The sequence below is a fragment of the Cavia porcellus genome, unplaced genomic scaffold (assembly GCF_034190915.1).
Source record: "Cavia porcellus strain 051 isolate PalLab524CR breed Dunkin Hartley unplaced genomic scaffold, mCavPor4.1 scaffold_43, whole genome shotgun sequence".
Taxonomy (NCBI): Eukaryota; Metazoa; Chordata; class Mammalia; order Rodentia; family Caviidae; genus Cavia; species Cavia porcellus.
The window spans coordinates 2,092,113-2,104,504 of NW_026947526.1; positions in this window are offsets into that span (position 1 = coordinate 2,092,113).

The following is a 12,392-nucleotide window of genomic DNA, read 5'->3' on the forward strand; positions in this document are numbered from 1 at the left end:
TTCTGTATTCAGATGGTTTTTCTGTCTCAGTGTATACTGATCACACTCACTGTGTCTCTCACACAGTGGTACACAGCAGGGTCCTCAGGGGCACAGAGGGCAGCTGCTACAATACAGGCTCTTTGACTACTCTCTGGAGTTGAGTGCATGTATTGAATTAAAGCCTGTAGTAATCACAAACTCCAGAACCTGTGTGCACAAATCATTTGGACCCTAAATTGTTCAGGAGTAACAAGTAGGAGACAACACAGGATGATAACTTACAATGTTATATAAAAAGCTAGAATAAAATTAGTGCCTACTGACTAGAAATGCTCTGTACTGCTGCCTTTATCCAAGTTGAGCACTCTGAAATGGGATACCTGACATGTCTTAGATCTAACTCAGATGGTACTATGTCCAGCTCCCACCTAATCTGTCCTCTTTTTGTCACCTATCCATCATTCCCAGGGAATCACCATGATTGGAGTGTTGGGATCCAGAGAAAGCCCAGAGTCATTTAGCAGGGCATCCTTGAGAAGGAAGTGGCCTCTACAGGGGGTTTATGCCTGGCTTTCCTGACATAGTCTCAGTGTCCATTTTTTTGAAGAAGTGTATCTATTCTGGGACACAAGGCTGACATAAGGGAAAGCTACTTTTATGGGGCCCTACAGCTTCTTCTGCTCTGTGCCCTCCTGTTTCAAAACCAGTGTCCTCAGGGCCTTTCTTCATGTAACTGCAGTCCATTCAATGTGAGAATTCAAAAAAAACACATGAAATTGTAAAATATTTTAAATTGCAACCTGGGTTTCCTACAGTGTGCACTGGGGTCCTGGAAAATTATCATCCATCTGTGAAGAAAATGACTTCTCTAACTCAGACTCCTGCTTGTGTTGCCAAAAGAAAACTAGAACATTTGTGGATGAAGGAGTCCTATATTCCCCTGATTGTCCCTACCAGAGCTCCTATAGAAGAAAGATAAACGAAGGATTGCCATCTTTACAGGCTTCTAATTTTACATCATGAAAGGATCCATGTCCTGGAGGCACATGTCCATTTTTTGGAAGCAGCTCTTGATTGAGGTGCAGGGCAGGTCCAATGTCAATTTCCCTTATGCTCTCCCACATAGACCAGGACCTGTCTTGTTCTTATGCATGTCATAGAGTGTCTCCTACACAGGGCAAGAGGTGACTGAGTATCAGCATTTTGGCCCACTGACCATGGTAATGTGGTTTCAGGGTCATCAATTGGATGTAGCAGTTGCCTTGTGAAAGAGTTCACCTGCATGTAGGAGACCCACACTCTACAGGACACATTCTAACCAGGAAGAACACAATGCTGGTTTGGTGGGCTCCGGATACTGTTCTTTTCTCTTCATGACATTAGAAATTAATATAGACCTGGACACAAATATCCTTGAGTCTGTCAAGTGTGTGATCAGTTGGTTCAAAGAACATGTCTGGCAGATGTGTTCTTCTGGGTCTGTGACTCTAGCTGCATCTCATGGCAAATCTGGATGTCCCAAATACCCAGATGAGAAAAATCTTGCAGTGATCACCAAGGGGGAAGGGAGAAATGGGCTTGAGGCCTTGGGGGCTCTGAGCATTTTGAAGGAGATGGTGGAGGCGAAGGTTTCTCAAGGCTGTCCTGTCCTCTCTTCTGTCTCTGCTGCTGTCTGCAGGTTCACTGAGTTCTCTCAGATGAATGTGGGTCCTGCAGCTCTCTCTGCTCTTGTCCTTTTTCATTACACTGTGTTCCAGACACTGTGGGTGGGATTCAGTATTTGCTAGGATTTCCTATCATGTGACACTCACAAGAAAAGTCTAGGGATTTGGATTGTTATCATCTGACAAACATTCCCTTCTGTGGGACAGCTCATTTACTTTCATTTATTTCACCTATAAACTATTTTAACACATAAAGATGATATTTGAAGGCTGGGTGATTGTTTTCTACTTGTTATATTTTATCACCATATGGGCTCTATTTCTGGAAATGTCCTTCCTGAGCACCTTCCATCTGGTCCAAAGTCTGTATCCATTTCTCAATGATCAGCCCTGTCCTTTTCCTGTCAGGGCCCTGCATGATATTTATTAATAACCCCCTTAAGATTCTGAGAGATTCTGGAGGTAACATGTGATCTGTGTGGTGCATAGAAGCATGATGTGACCTTTTCATGGAATTCTCCTCTCCTCCAGTCATCCATCATCTCCTTAGCAGTGTTCCCTACTCTGGTTTTGAGGCTCCTGCTATACCAGATGGCAAGACTCCACTGGGGTTCTGGATATCCCAACACTCTTTGTTAATGGGTTAACATTCAGTCTGCAATTTTATTTCTCTCGTTGGTTAATTAAATGAGCAATGGTGTTTTATCTAGATTCTTGTAAATTTGAATACGGGAGTAATAATTTTCTATTCATTTACAGGTTGAAGCAAATGCTAGGTACAACTGCAGTAGCAAAATTTGATCTCTTGTTTGAATCAGGGTTCTAAGATCAATAATGGAAAATGGCATTTGCACATCCATGACTGAACACACAATAACAGAGAAAGAAACAATCGGAAATTCATTAAAATTTTATACATTTCAGGGATCTGTTTTTAGCTGGAATTAAGAAGATCCATCAAAGGGGGTCTGGCTAAATCTCAGGTGATGATCTGCTTTGGAAGAAGTCCTTGTTTTGGCATGGAAACAACAGATGGACCTGAGACATCACATCAGGAATAGGAAATTCTGGTCCTTAACCAAAGGACACATCATTGAGGATGCTTGTCCAGCTGAGGTGCAAGGCAGGGAGGGGAAGTGGAGGTGCATCTGACTTCCCAGGATAAATGTGACAAGAGAGTCCATGGTCACGTCAGAGGGACAGTGGCAAGTGTGTTAGAATCTTATCTCAGCTCTGATTTCAGGAGAAAAGCAACTGGGGTTGTGGGTGTGCAAAGCTGTTGTTCACTTCATTAGGAACCTGGTTGAAAGACCATAGCCTTTTTTTTTTTTTTTGTCTTTTTCATTTTTATCGTTACCAGGGATCGAACTCATGACTGCCTGCTTGAAAGGCAGGCACTTATGCCACTGAGCTAAATCCCCAGCCCCGAAGACCATAGTCTTATGAATATTACTAGCTATATAGTTACATTTGAATATAGGAATCCTTGGATATATATGGCTGATAAATACAGAATTAATTGAGGCAACCTGAGATAAAGTAAAGAAAATACATGAAGGAAAATGTATGAGAATCTGTTTAAGAAATAGTTAATGTCATGATACTGAAGTATTTAATATTGAACATGATGCAGAAAGAGAGAGGGAGAGGGAGGGAGAGAGGGAGAGAGAGAGAGAGAGAGAGAGAGAGAGAGAGAGAGAGAGAGAGAAAGAGAGAGAGAGAGAGAGAGAAAGAGAGAGAGAGAGAGAGAGAGAGAGAGAGAGAGAGAGAGAGAGAGAGAAATGCAGTGAGGCAGAAACCGAGACAGAGACAGAGAGAGTCAGAGAAACATGCTGCATTTATGAATCCCTAATTTCTAAAGTCTAAAAGAAATTTTCAGGCCAAAGTCCGGCTCAATGCACTGTCGCAGGATGAGAACACTGAACCCCCTGGACACTGCCCTGACTGTAATCATGGTGCCCCCTCCCATCCTTCCTGAGGTCTCCCTGTGGTGCTGGGGCTGAACTGGGGACCAGGTCTTTTGAAGATACTGAAGAGAAGGGAGGGCTGCAACTTCTCAGAATTTAGGACCATGTCAGATTTAATTTACTAAAACGAAGCATTTATGCCTAAATGAGACAAGCCTTTCTCATCCAAAAAAAATATAGTGCATTCATTTTTGGTGATGACTAATTGCCCTATTAAACACAGCAATTGTATGTATGAGTCTAGAGTAAAGCTGCTAGATTGCTGGGGAGAAATCTTTTTCTGCACAATGAAAGAGAACTCCATAGCCTTGGAAAGCCCAGGTGTAGTTTGTGCTCTCTAAGAAATATCCCACCTTACTGTAGAGCTTTCTCAGGAGGCTGGTGTGTCCAACCCAGTAGTAACTGGAGACAGAGGCCCTGGCGACAGTGCGTGTGAGGGTTAGGGTCTCCACAGCTTCAACAGGCTTGCTCCTGACACAAAAAGTATCAGATCAGACAGCATATATGAGGACAAGGGAAGTCATGAAGACTCTTCCATTCCCACACATAGACCATTAAAATATCTAGAGAAGCCAGGACCCTCTCCCAAGGGAGTAGCAGTCAAGCATAGAAGGGTCCATAGTGTTTGCATGTCGCCTGCAGGATGAATACCTCCCCAGTAGCCTACCTGGTGATTGTAATTTATTCTGCTAGCCTCTAGCCTAGTTTGAATGTATGTGTTGAGGGGGGACATATAGGATGCTGACATATAGGATGACAAACTGGTGTCCAAGATCTGGCATTACTGTGTATGGGAGCTGCCACACTTGGCATTGCTCATGTGAGATTTATCCCTGTCTAAACTGTACTGTGTTCTGTGGCTTTGCATGGGTGGTTGAGGCAGTTGATGGACATGGAAAGAAAATGTTGAGGCTTTCCCTCCTGACTTCTATTGTTGCAGAAAATACAATTTCAAAGCAGATAGAAAACTCTGCCCTAGTGGATCTAGCAGGCAACTTTAGAGATCTCAAAGTGATTGGGCTGGGAGACTATAGTCTCCAAATCACCAGTCAGGAGCCAGCTTTGAGTTCAGATTAAATAGTTTGCAAGCAGGAATACAAGGCAGATAACTGGTTAATACATGATTAGTTACCTGAATTGAATTAGTCACATATTGTTAGGCAAGTTAACTCAAAATAGATTTACTTAAAAGCAATCATTTAATGTTATGTAGGAACATCCTGGGGGCAAAGAGACGGGACTTGAATGGGGCAAGTAAAGTTAAAAGTATCCTTGATTCTGTCACTTTGTTCCACCAAAGTCCTTGAAACAAGTTGGAAATAATATTCATGGCCTTTGAACTAAGGGAATCACAAGCTAGGAATAGTCAGATCAGTGCACTGTCAGAAGAAATAAAGTCAAGGGTGAGTGTATTTAGCAGGGTGGTACATAACAAGCAGCAATAGCATAGGCAGAGGCCACTATTTAACTTTTGACTTGCTATCAGGTCTGTTATATTGCTACACTTACTGTGCCTTTACTAATTTATAATCATGCTCTTACACTGTGCAGCCATCAGGCTGTGGCTGCAATTGCAATGTCCAGAGAACACTTCATGCAGGTTCTTTACTGGTGGATGTGCAAAGAGAATATTTGCCCGTCTGTCTGGGACTATAACAGCCTACCTACATCAGATAAGAGTTTACAGAATAAAGATTGATTTCCTCTCCAGCATCTCCATCATTCTGTTTATCATATGTGCTCCACATCACTTGCATTGCTCTTCTATATTCTGTTTAGGTCTGCTTTTTAAATTGTTTAACCAGCACCATGTCTTATTACTTATGCCTTCTGGCATTGTGCCAGTTTTCAGATTGAATGACTTTGTTATCTGTCCTAAAACCACACTGATTGATTCCCTTTGAGGCTTTTGGATTGTTCGTCAACAGTGCCACATTGATGAGTTTTGGGAGAGTTGGGAATTCTGGGAAGAATTCCATTTGATTGCCTTCTTATGTTTCTATTTATGTTTGTTTTGTGTAGAGAGTAGTTAGTTTATTGCAGGGGACTATTTATTGTAGGCATGTCTTTGGTTAATTTCAGTTTTTCAGTGATGTTCCCTGGATGTGGTTAACTAGCATCTTTTGCCTCTGTCCCAGGATTCAGCAACATCTGCCTAATTGGTATATGAGGGTATAATATGCTGGGCCTTGTACACAGGTCTCCTGAAGTGCAGCAGAGTATTATTAATGACACCAATTGTGTGTAGATACTTGCATGTCAATGAAAGTCAGTTCATAATAATAAATATGTTATTTTGGTGCAGTAATTAAATCATTTATTATGTCATTAAATGAAAATGAATATTGACTTTAAGGACCAATAAAGTATTACACTTATTTACAGAAAAGAGATCTATATTTATGGTATGGACACTAAGAGAAACAAAATATTCACCAGCTATTCACCTAAAGTAAATATCTACTAAATGGAACACAATTACCTCTATAAACTAGAACATTATTCAATGGCAATACTGTAATGTACACTAAGGATATCAAATTTAGTAGGCTATATTGGTTAAGGAGGAGGTGTGTGAAAGTAGAGAATGAAAAAATCAATTAATACTAATAAACAGTATATGAGAAATATTAGTATTTGGAAATGTAAATATGGAGTGGCGAAGAGGTCTTGAGAACCCGATCATAGCTTGATCACCCTCTTATGGAACAGTGAATTAGTAGGTTGTATGTGAGGAACTTCATCATAAGAGGGGTATTTTGGTGGCCACTTAGTTTTTCAAACAGGATGCCACCACTTTATGTAGACACAGTGTGACATGCTCTCCTTAAATCAGCACAGTCTTGTGTTGAGCACTTGAGTCACTGTACAAATGATTACAATGAATCCTGATCCTTTAGAACTTACCCTGTTACACACATCCTGTTGCCACCACAGGAAAAGGAAGCAGATACCTACCAAGTGCCATCAGTTGGAGAACATTTTCCATATAAAATTGCAAGGGTGGTGACCCCCATTCTCTTATTGCATTAATGTGGACAAAAAAAGTATGTATGATAAAATTATTATCAACTTCCATTTCCCCAAAATTACAGATACTTGTTCACTGATGAGTTTTGGACTAAACCAAGATATTAATGAGTTGGACAACTGTGTCACAGTGGAGATTTTAGAGAGGGAGGCTCTCAAATAGTTGGGCCAAAATATATACTCTCTGGCACGTACAGGTAATTCTCCCTCTATGCTAAGTAATCCTTCAGGTAATATTTCTCTGATGTTTTAGATTCTGTGAATAATTAATTATAATTCTTCCAAAATATTTGGCCTGTAACTATGATTATGATGTGCTTTGTGCACATCAGGAATTTGTCTCCATTCTCTTATGGATTTTATGTCACTAGAACTACACTTATGCATTTTCTCTTCCTTGCCATTTTCTCACTTCTAAATGTTATAATTAATTCTTTTCCAGGAAAAGATATCTTCTTAGGAAGTGTCCTGCTTATTTGAGGACACACACTAAAGCACTGGGTGAATTGCTCCACATATTTCCACCAAAAAGTGATCCTGCAGTGAGCAAGACAAAGACACAATTATAAAGGATATTTGAATTCAGAGTGAAAAGTCTGGAAAAGAAGACACTTTAGAAGTGTGTCTCTTACACAGGATAGGCACAGAAATGTGGCTGTGGGATTGGAATGAGGTTTCCACCTCAGAGAGGATCTTTGTGAAAAGTAAATTTAGTTACTGTCAAATAAGAGAAATTGTGTTTTCAAAATAACATGCTGTTTTGAAGTGTTTCTTTATAGTGAAACGCTGCCACTGAACTAGTTAATACCCACACTATGTGCTTAATGTTGTAGAGTTTTAAGAATTTTCAGACATAAAACCAAGGAAATACAGTGCTCAGGAAGTGCATGTATGACATGATAGAAATCTCTGATCCCCTCTTCCCACAAAAGTGCATCAGTGCCCAACTAAGACATAACTAGTGAAGGATGCCATGAGAAGATGGGACTCTAGGGGTAAGGGGTAAGACACCACCAATGTGATGCCTCTGTCCAGGGATGACTGCACCTCTAATAACATCTTGAAATTAGAAATCACATCAAAAAAAAAAAAAAAAAAGGAAAGAACATTGTACTGTCTGAAGACCAAATGACACAAGGTGCACCTGTACAGGCCTCCTACAAAGTATTTCTGAATTTTTTAATATAAAACAAATAAAAGACAAAACCCAAAATGAATGAAAAGTAGAAGAATCAATTTTAATGAAGAAGAACTTTCTGAAGTTTCAAAAGTCAAAAAACAGAGTAAAACTGTAGGTCCTGACATAAGTAAACTCTCAAGGAAGAAATCACACCACATTTAAAATCCAAAATGGAATGAATGGCATTATTATCAAATGTGGATGAGAAGAGAATACACTATATTTAATGCAATGTAACCATTGTTCTATGTTTCAAAAATATAAGCAATAGCAAATATTTTTAAAACCGCAAGGGTTTCATCTATGTGGAATTCGCTGGTGCTGAGTTTAAGCAATATTCTTGTGCAGAGTGTTGGTTTGTGTGTGGATGTGGGGGTGTGAAAAGAAGCACAAGAATGAGGGCAGCCTCGATCTCCATACAGCACAGGCAGGGTACTGCAGAAGTCACAGGGAGGAGCATTCACTCAAAACAGATTCTATTCAAATTCACAAGTGCATGAATTAGAATTGACCTCTGCTCCTCACAAGTGCAGCTCCAAGAGCAGAAGCCCATTGCCTTGATGCTGGCCCCTTGTGAAGTCCTCACAACACATTGATTTTGTCATCTGGCTCTTTGTGACATGCTTCCAAATATGGACAATCTGCCACTGTCAGGACTTCTTACATGTCTCCACACAAACACTAGTGTGTAACAGAAGAGTAGGAAAATGATTTGAATAGAAAAAAGACATTTAGGGAGCAAAGTGTTCTGGAATAATGTGTGTAATTGTATTCAGACAGTAAGAGCAATCTCAGTTTTTCAAGTGAAAGCACTATATCAAGAGAATTAAGGTGGATAGAAGAGCTAACAAATTGACTTTTTTCTGAGAATAAAAAGTATTGACAACCATCTGGCTAGCCTCATCAAGAAAAATAAAGAAAAATCCCAAATTCATACAATAAGGACTTAAAAGAGGAAAATTACTACAGGTCACATGGAAATTCAAAGTATCATAAATACATACTTTGAAAATCTCTACTCATATAGAGAGAAAAACACAGAAGAAATGGGGTAGATATATGAACTTCCAAATCTCAGCCAAGAAGAAATAGCAATTTTGAATACCCCAATATTAGCTATTGAAATTGAAAATGTAATTAAAAACTTACCAACAAAGAAAAGCCCAGGTCTAGATGGGTTCAGGGCTGAATTCTACAAGAAATTTAGAGAAGATTTGATGCCAACACTCCTTTAACTCTTCAATGAAATTGTAAAAAAAGCAGCCCTCCCTAAATTTTTCCTGGAGGCAAGAATTACTCTCATACAAAACCCAGAGAAATACCCAATTAAAAGGAGACTATCAGCCAATCTCACTAATGAACACTGAGGCAAAGATACTCAATAAAATACTGGCAAATAGAATGCAGCAAATCATCAAGAAGATTACACACCATGATTAAGTGAGATTCATTCCAGAAATGTAGGGATGGTTTAGCATATGCGTAACAATAAATGAAATACACTACTCCATCAGAGCCAAAAACAAAAACCACATGATCATCTTAAGAGATGCAGAAAAAAATCTTTCAATAAAGTCCAACATATGTTCATGCTAAAACCCCTTGAGAAACTCAGAATACATGGTGTCTACCTCAATTGCACATGGCCATCTATAACAAGCCAACAGCCAATGTTATACTAAATGGACAAAAACTGAAAGTTTTCACTATAAAATCAGGAACAAGAAAAGGATGTCAACTATCACAACTCCTGAATTCAATATAGTTCTGAAAACACTTGCCAGGACAATCAGAAATTAGAGACAAATAAAAGGAATAAAGATATGAAAGGAAGAAGTTAAATTATCACTATTTTAGATGACATGATACTCTAATAGAAGACCAAATAAACTCCATTAAAAGACTACTAGAGGTAATAAACAAATTCAGCACTGTAGCTGGATACAAAGTCAATGCTCAAAAATCAATAGCATTACTGTAAAAAACAAAAATCTCACTGAAAGAAAACTTATGGAAATATGTCCCTTCACAACTTCATCTAAATAATGAAATACTTGAGAGATAACTCAACTAAGAAAGAAAAGATCTATATGCTGAAAATTATACTGCACTGAAAAAGGAGATTAAAGAAGATATTAGAAAAGGGAAGGAGATTGCTTGCTCCTGGCTAGAAAAATACCAACATTGTGAAAATGGCCGTACTCCCAAAACTCTTATGCAGATTTAACACAATCTCAGTGAAAATACCATTAACATACCTCACAGATCCAGAGAAAATATTCCTAAAATTCATTTGGAAACAGAAAAAAACCTAAAATACCAAAGGCAAATATTGGCAACAAAGGTAATGCAGGAGACATTTCAATTTGTGACTTGAAACTATACTAAAAACCGAAGTGATAAAATCAGCATGACATTGGTGAAGAAACAGACCAGAGGATCAATGGAACAGATTAGAAGGTGCAAACACAACTACAAAGGCACTCAACCATCTGAATATGACAAAGGGGCTAAGCACGTTCACTGGAAGAAGGATAGCCTCTTTAATAAATGGTGTTGGAGGGGGGCTGGGGATTTAGCTCAGCAGCATAAGTGCCTGCCTTGAAGGCAGGCAGTCGTGAGCTCGATCCCTGGTACTGATAAAAATGAAAAAGACAAAATAAATAAATAAATATATAAATAAATGGTGTTGGAAAAATTGGTTGTTCACATGTCGCAGACTGAAATTAGATGCATGCCTATCACAATGCAAAAATCTAAAATCTAAATGGATCAATGATTTAATATTAAAACAGAAACATTAAAGCTACTGAAAGACAAGATAGGGAGAAAACTTAGAGCCATATGGAGTAGTCAGAGAATTCATGAACAAAATGTGAAATACATGGGAAACACTTGAATCAACAGCTGGTATTGTATAACATTAAAAAGTTTTGCACTTCAAAAGAAATCATGAACAGAGTGAAATAAAATCCACAGAATGGGAAAAAATTTTATCCAGCACACCCTCAGACAAAGGACTCATATCCAGAATATGTAAAGTATTGAAAAACATCAAACCCTCCCTAATCCAAAAATGGGCATCTGAGATGAATACACAGTTCTCAGATGAAGATATACAAATGGCAAATAAGTACATGAAGAAATCACTGGTCATTTGAATAATGCAAATTAAAACAGCATTGAAATTTCATCTCACTCTGGCAACAATAGCTGACAGCAAGAAATCAACTAATAACAAGTGTTGGTGAGGCTGTGGGGGAAAAGTAACACTTCTCAACTGTTGGTGGGAGTATAGACTGGTGCAGCCGCTATGGAAATCAATATGGAGATTTCTCATAAGACCAGGATTGGAAGTTTCATTCAATACAGCTATTCTCTTTCTAGGTATTTTTCCAGAAAAACTGAAAAGATCATGTCATAATGACATATTTATAGCATCACAACCTGTATTAGCTAAATCTTTGAAACAACCAACATTCTCATCACCTGCAGAGTTGATAAAAAGATGTAGTATTTTTATACAATGGAATATTATTCAGCTATAAAAAGCATGATCTTGAGGCCTTCATAGGTAAATGGATGCAACTTGAGAGTAGCCTCATAAGTGAAGTAGATAAGAATCACATTTATAAATATCACATTGTGTCTCAAGTGTAAAATGTAATAAAAAATGTTAGGGTAATACAACCCAAAATGTGTATTGCTATTGTAAAAAAGAGAGGGAAAGAAGGTACTCTAAAGGTTATAACTGCATGTATTTTTAAATGTGTAAGATAGATAACCATATTACTAATTTTTTTGGATCATTGAACAGAACTGTTCACAGTCTCATTGTTTGAATGACCACTTTGTATGCTTTAATTTTGTAACTTAAACAATTATTTCTAAGATGACAGTGTGTAATATACCAACCAGTGATTTCTTACTGTTTATTTTTTTGAAATTCTGTATTATTTCCACCCTTTTTCCTGTTTCACTTTTTAAAAATCTCTTTAAATAATATTAAAAAAAGAAAAGTGCAAGTTCCAAGGCTCTTTATTCAAAATATATTCAAAAACAAACCACCAGGGTTTCATATGCATGGAATTGGCTGGCGTTGAGTTGAAACAATGTTCTTTTTATGCAGTGTTGGGTTTTGCCTGGGAAGGAGTGGAAGTGACAAGAAGCAACTTGGGCCAGTTGAGAAACTCCTTGAAGCAGGCAAGGGTATGCACATGGGGTCTGTGTGCAGCACTGACTGCATTTCCAAGTGAAGGTGTAGCGTGACGGGTTCTGTGGAGGAACCCAGCATAAAGCAGGTCCAGGGTGCAGGGAAATTCATTTCTCAGTTGAGAGAAAATGGGCTCCTTAGGAATCAAGAGTAAAAAAAGGTGAGGGTGATTCCTGCAAATACCTAAGTGACAGATTTGAGAGAGTGTTGGTGAAAGACAGAGGAAGGGCAGTTAGTGTCACCCTTGTGTCTGATGGATAGTGGCATCTACCTAGGGATATATGGCCTTCCATTTATCTCTGGCATTGAGCTCTGAGATCAGTGCACATGGGTTCCACCTGCAGGTCACATATGAA